The following is a 6,708-nucleotide window of genomic DNA, read 5'->3' as shown; positions in this document are numbered from 1 at the left end:
TGAAGGCAACCGGGGGTTGAAGGTGGGAAAAAAATCTCCCACTAAACCAGTTTATGGGAGAATGACTTGACCTGGACATGGTGGTGCACACCTGCAAGCCCAGTTCTTGGGAGGCAGAGGCAGGGGGATCACAAGTTCAAAGCCTGCATGATGAGACTCGGCATCACAAACACACACGAAGGGGGGGGGCTTTTATTATCTCTTGAACAGATGGATCAGAAGGAGGAGGCAGTAGCTGGGTAGGCCCACCTACTCAGACACCACATATTATTATTAAAAGGAACACTTTTCCGTTTGTGACTGAACACATTACTTTTCCAGAATCTTTCTTTGAGCACAGTACAGCAGTTGGAAAGTCTGGGGCAGTGCGGCTTGGGTCAGGAGTCCAGTGACCATCACTAAGAGACCTCGGGGGACAGAAGAGCATCATCGCTCTGTCCATTTAATCAGGATACTTATATTTCACACTCACTGACCAACTGCACAGTTAGCCAGCCAACATCTATTTCCTTAATGTCAAAGTCTTATTCTTATAAAATAATTGGAAAATGTGAGTTTTTATATTTTTAACAAACTAATTCAAAATTATTTTAAATCTTTATTGAAAAATTTCACAAGCCTTTTATCTTACCTGTGCGTGTGTTGGGGGGATTAAACGATTCATTTTCAATTTTTAATTTAAAATTCTTCTCCCACTTGTATTTTATGTGTATGGGTATTTTGCCTGCATGTGTGTCTGTGCACTGTATGTGTGCAGTGCTCCCAGAGGCCAGAAAAGGGCCTCCTAAGTGATTCTGGGAGTACAGGCAGCTGCCATGCTTACCTGGCATTGACATGGATGCTGGGGATCCAAACTCTAGTCCTTGCACTTTACAGGAAGTACTAAGCCGTGTCCCCAGATCCCTGTACAGAATTAACAAGAGAGGTCGGTGACCAAAACAGGCCTGAATCCCTCACAGCAGGTCACCATGCAACCAAAGCAGGTCTGAATCCCTGTTTTCAAGTGGCTCTTACACTTGCTCATGTTTTGTTTTGAGGTTTTTTTTGTTTGTTTGTTTGTTGTTTGGGGGGGTTCAAAAAAGGGTTTCTCTGTGTAAGAGCCCTGGCTTGTAACATGAGGGCCTGCATATTGGGGTTTATGTTCTGCCCAGTTCCCACAGCCAGTAAGCCCCCAAAGAAAATCACACAGACGTCTCCATAAGATTATAAACTGATTTGCCCATTAGCTCAGGCTTCTTATTAGCTCTTGTAGCTAATATTAACCCATTATTCTTATCTATGCTACTCACATGGCTCAGTACCTTTTTCAGTGGGGCAGGTCACATCCTGCTTCTTTGGTGGTCTGGGAAGGACTGGAGAAGAGCTTCTTTCTTCCCAGAATACTCCTGTTCTCATCATCCTGCCTCTACTTCCTGTCTGGTTGACCCGCCTATACTTCCTACCTGGCCAATCAGCGTTTATTTAAAACATGATTGACAGAATGCTGACAATTCTCCCACACCACTGGCTGTCCTGGAACTCACACTGTAGACCAGATTGACCTCAAACTCTCAGAGATCTGCCTACCTTTTCCTCCTAGGTGCTGGGATTAAAGGCATATGCCACCACCACCAGGCACACTCATTTATGTTTAGTGAAAATCAGTTACTCCCTCATTTACTGTTCAAACATCACAGTGATTTGACCACACAGACTGTCCTGTCTGAAACGTCCACTGAAGTCACATACTGCTAACGGCTTCTTGTCGTAGAAGAGATTCATGATTCTAGAACCTTTTTTACTTTCTGTTCATGAGAAACCCACACACACCATCAGTAGTAAGTAGAGGGTCTATTGCCTCAAAGAGCTTCCCATTAGGCCTCTCTCACTTTTAGAAATAGCCCCTTTACGACATCATTTTGAGAAAACCCGATCATACTGGCACACAATCTGGAGTACTTACCCAGCAGTGGATGAGGCCAGTGTCCCCTGACCATGAGTCACAGTAGGAGGTGCCAGACACACTCACATCAAAGAGCTAGTCCTCCATCCCAGAACTCCCAGAGAACCTTCTAGAGCTGACAACAGTCTGATACTGGTACTGAAGAAGAAAGGAGTCTCAATCTACTTATTTAAATACTAAGAAAGTCTTTCCTAAGTTCTGGACTTCAAGAGAGTGACAATATTGTCATGCTTCAGACAAAGGTCCTATTAGATGCTTCCTGCTGAAGATGAAGATGGAGGATCCCACTTCAGATGATTGACGGGACTCCAGCAGGAGGCAGAGGCCAGAGGCCAGAAGAAGCTGATTATAGGAACAGCCAACCCAGGCTCTCACATGATGGGGAGGTACCTGTTTGAGTACATGTGCTCACATGTCCTGTCCTCAGAGACACATACCTGCCTACACTTGGTCATAGGTGTTCACATGTGCTCAGAGACACATAAATGCCTATGCTTGATCATAGGTGCTCACATGTACTTAGAGACACATACTTGTTTATGCTTGGTCATATGTGCTCACACATGCTCAGAGACACATATCTGTCTATGCTCGGTCATATGTGTTCACACATGCTCAGAGATACATACCTACCTATGTTTGGTCTTAGGTGCTCACACGTGCTCAGAGATACACGCCTGCCTACACTTGGTCAGACTCACTCTTGACTACACACCCCAGTCACAGTCAGCAGCCCCCAGAGACAGTTGTTCCTCCAGCGCAGGAGGGCAGCCCACAGGTCTCCCTCAGGGGATGTGAAAGAGCCAGGGTCCCCTAGACTGAATGCCTTTCCAAGGCTGATGTCTGCCACCGTCAGAGCTGCACACGCAGCTGCTGCCAGGACACAGGCTTGCATTGTGCCTTCAGGTCCAGGGGACAATGGGGGCCTGTTTCCTCTCGGGAGCGCGACACCATCCTTCTCCCGCCACACTGCCTGGCAGCCTGAGCCCAGGAGCCCAGTGCCCTGTTTCAGAGAATTAGGGGAAGTCCCCCAGTGCTGTGCTCTGCACAGGGAGTCCTGGGGAGCCCTGCTCTCACAGGGACCTCCAGGGAAACTGGTGGTTTCATCTGTTATTTGGATGCTGTCAGAAAACCAAGATTTGAATGTGTCTGGTCCCTTGGGGATCAAGTCAAGCTGAGGCCTAGAGCAGAAATCCTGCTGGAGGGTTCACTGGACCCACAGGAAAGTCTCTGCTAACTGGACTACCATGCCTCTGTGCTGGCCCTGCCTCACAGGACACAGGCCCTATTCTATGCCCGGGAAGATAATCTCATAGCCTCATTCATCAAGACACGGCACAACTTTTGTGGGTGTGTGTGGGGGCTACGCCTGAAGATCCTTGGATTACATCAGTTCCCCGTGGACAGAGTCATCATTGTGATGATGTCCTCCACTTTTACTTTGATGTCTTCTTTTTGTCATTCAATACCACCTTGGGCTTGGGATTTATTAGCTCAATTGGTAGAGTCATTGCCTACCAGACATGAAAACCTGAGTTCCATCCCCCCACACTCTATGAAACCAGACATGATGGTGTACAGCTACAACCCCAGCACTGAGGATGTGGAGGTAGGAGGATCAGAAGTTCAAGGCCATCCCTAGACTACACAACCTAGACTATAAGAGATTCTATCTCAAAACAAAACGGAAACAAACCTACAGCAACTCCTCCCTCACCACTCACACCCCTGCAGTAGGTTAGAGGCCGCCCATGCTTTCAGGCTCTTGGTCACTATTGATAAAGTGTTCTGGGTACCAGGGGGACCAGACTTCTCTCATCTTCCTCTCTGGAACACCTTTTCACAAATCTATGTTCCAGGCAAACTCATTTTTCTTACTTCTTCCATATATACTGCTTTTCTATCTTCTGTGTTTTTTAAATAATTCACATGTAAAGTAATGCCATTAGCATTTATTGAGATAAGGACACCAGAAAAAAAAATAACGCCGGTTTTTTTTTTTAGATGTATTATCATTGTTGCATTGCTGTTACTCAGTTTGTCTGAACTTTTAAAATTCATTTTATGTGTATAGGTATTTTGTCTGCACATGTGTCTGTGCACCGTTTATGTGCCTGGTGCTTGCAGAGGTCAGAAGAGGGTGTTGACTCCCATGGTCAAACCATTGTGAGCCATCATGTGAGTAATGGGAGTTGAACCTGCTCTCGGCCACTCAGCCATCTTTCCGGTCCCTTGTCGGAATTTACTGACAATCCGGATTTTTGTTTGCTAAATTTGGCAACTTTAATTTAGCACCTGCTTTCAGCTATGCTCTGGATACAGGGGATGACAGGGCCTGTTCTTGGGGTGCTAAAGAACACCCTACCTCAAGGAAAGGTGGGGCTCGTAGAGGGAAATTTCTGGATGCCATGGCATTTAGAGCAGGGGACACCAACTTAGCCTTGGAGCATCAGAAACGGCTTCTTTGCCGAAGTTAACTTACTTAAATTAAGGATGTAAAGGGACTGGGGACAGTTTGTCTCAAACAAATAACCAGGACAAACCCCACTCCCCCGCCCCCAGCACTGGGATGGAGAAGATACGACGCTATCATGGGCCTGGCTGCAAGAAGATGTCTGCAGGGTGGGGTCTGTGGTCCAGGACCACAGACATTGGAGGAGCTGCATAGGGGGAGATCAGACAGATAAAGAAAAGAGGCAGCAACTGCGGGTGGCCTCAGAGCCTCTCTATGAAAGACTGACACACAGAAAGGCCTTCCATGTTATGTCGAGGGTTAGATGTTACCCTCTTTTTGCTGAGACCGCCTTGCATTCCTTTCCCATTAGAGGACCCCCAGGTTATGACTTCGTGGCTTTGAGGCTTTGACGTGAGGAAAGACACAGGCCTGTGTGTGCCACACGGGAGGAGTCCCCATGAGAGAATGCGAACGTGTGCCCTTGGGGCTGTGTGAAGCAACTGGGTGCTTGAAGGCACCACCTTTGTTCTTGCCCCGTTTGGTTCCAATTTATAACACCAGGACAGCGAAGAGGGCAACAGACTTGGGCGTCACCATTCAAAACCCAGCTCTATCCCTCAGTAGCGGAAGAACCTCCACTAAAGTCCCTTCGCCTCCCTGAGCTTCAGCTTCTCCCTGTGTAAAATGAAGACCGTTCACTACCTTTACCCTAAGTAAACAAGCCGATAAGTCAATCGCGCTAGTGCCGTCTGCAGAGTCCTGATTAGGGTAAAATGAGATGATACACAGATGAAATAACAGGTACCAGCCTCAGAAGGGCTTGTTTTTCTCTCCTCCAAATACCACACCTGTTATTCATTTAGCATAACAATAGCGGGAGCCTTTATGTGATGTGAACTGACCAGTTAAGGTTTTCTAACCTGCTCCTAATTAAGAGAGGGAGGTAGAACTCTTTCTCTGCCCTCACGTGTTTTTCCCATAATCTCGTTATTTCTTCTAAACGTAGAGGCATGCAGATTTACTCGCCACCGCTGGATAAAATAAAAAGAAACACACACTCTTGGGCATAGCCAGGTATAGACTTCATTAAGTGTCTACCGACGTTAGTAACTGTTGAAGGTGGCTTGCCCGGTTCTGACTTAAGAAGGTCTCCACAGGGACCGGAGAGGTGGCTCAGGTGATAGACCCATGAGCGGGTCTTGCAGAGTACTCTAATTCAGTTACCAACACCCACATCCGTTGGCTCAGAACTGATCTCTGTGGAGTTGGAGCACAGCTCTGCAAGGATCCAGTGCCTCTGGCCTCCAGGGCTATCTGCACATACATACACATGCTTTAAAATAATAAAAAAAACGACCTAAACAAGAAGCAACACTGAGCATTCCCAGGAACTGTTTGCAGGGTGCCTGGGTAGTCCCCAGCCTCCACAGCTCTTGCCAGACCCAGGAGTCTGCTCAGTTGGTCTCTAGAAGGACCTTTAGTCCTTACACGCCACTTCCTCCTGCCTCTGCCTGGCACACCTGGAAGGCAACTGAATGCTGGGTCCCTTCAAAACTCATCTGTCGAAGCCGCAATCCCCAGAGTGGCTGCGTGGAGATGGGGCCTGGTGTTCCTAGAAAGAGAAGGGCCGCGTGAACACACTGTGAGAAGGCCACTGGCTGCAAGCCAGGAGAGGGGCCCTTGTTGGACATACTGAAATCAACTGACACCGTGATCGTGGGCTGCCCAAGCTTCCAGAACTGTGAGAAATAGCTGTCTGCTGCTGAAGCCACCTGGAGTGTGGGATTTTGTGACGGAACCTGAGCTGACTAAGACCTCTCTCTTTCTCCAGTCCCTTGTCTGCCAAGAGCATCCTCGGCAGTTCCCGCCCACATGACTCCCATGGACAAGGCTTGTGTTCACTCCTCGGCTACCTTCTAATCAGTGTTTCTTTCCAGACCAGCCCCTTCCCTCTTAGGGAGCATGTGCTCATCGCTGAATGGACTTCTTTACTCCCTTACTAGGGAGCAGCAGAGTCAACAATCGACCTTTTCGAGGAATTTCTCACCCCTAACATGATCTTCCCAGCCTTTTGTAAAGAACACAGTGTCATTAAATGGCAGAGGCAGTTGCAGTCTGGGATGGTGGCTAGCTTGCTCTGCGTGCTTGGTGCTTATGGTAGGGTGTGGGTGTCAAAATGACGCCTTCCCGTTGTAGGCTGGTCTCCCTCAAATTTCATTTCCTTATACTCTCTCTTCTCCCTAGAACTGCCCTTTGCTCCATACCCAGGAACCCACCCTAGCCTTAACCGCAGCTTGGGGCCAACCCACTC

This window comes from Myodes glareolus, chromosome 6, assembly GCF_982192425.1.
Source record: "Myodes glareolus chromosome 6, mMyoGla1.1, whole genome shotgun sequence".
Taxonomy (NCBI): Eukaryota; Metazoa; Chordata; class Mammalia; order Rodentia; family Cricetidae; genus Myodes; species Myodes glareolus.
The sequence above is the reverse complement of the archived record's forward strand: the minus strand, read 5'-3'. Positions refer to the sequence as shown.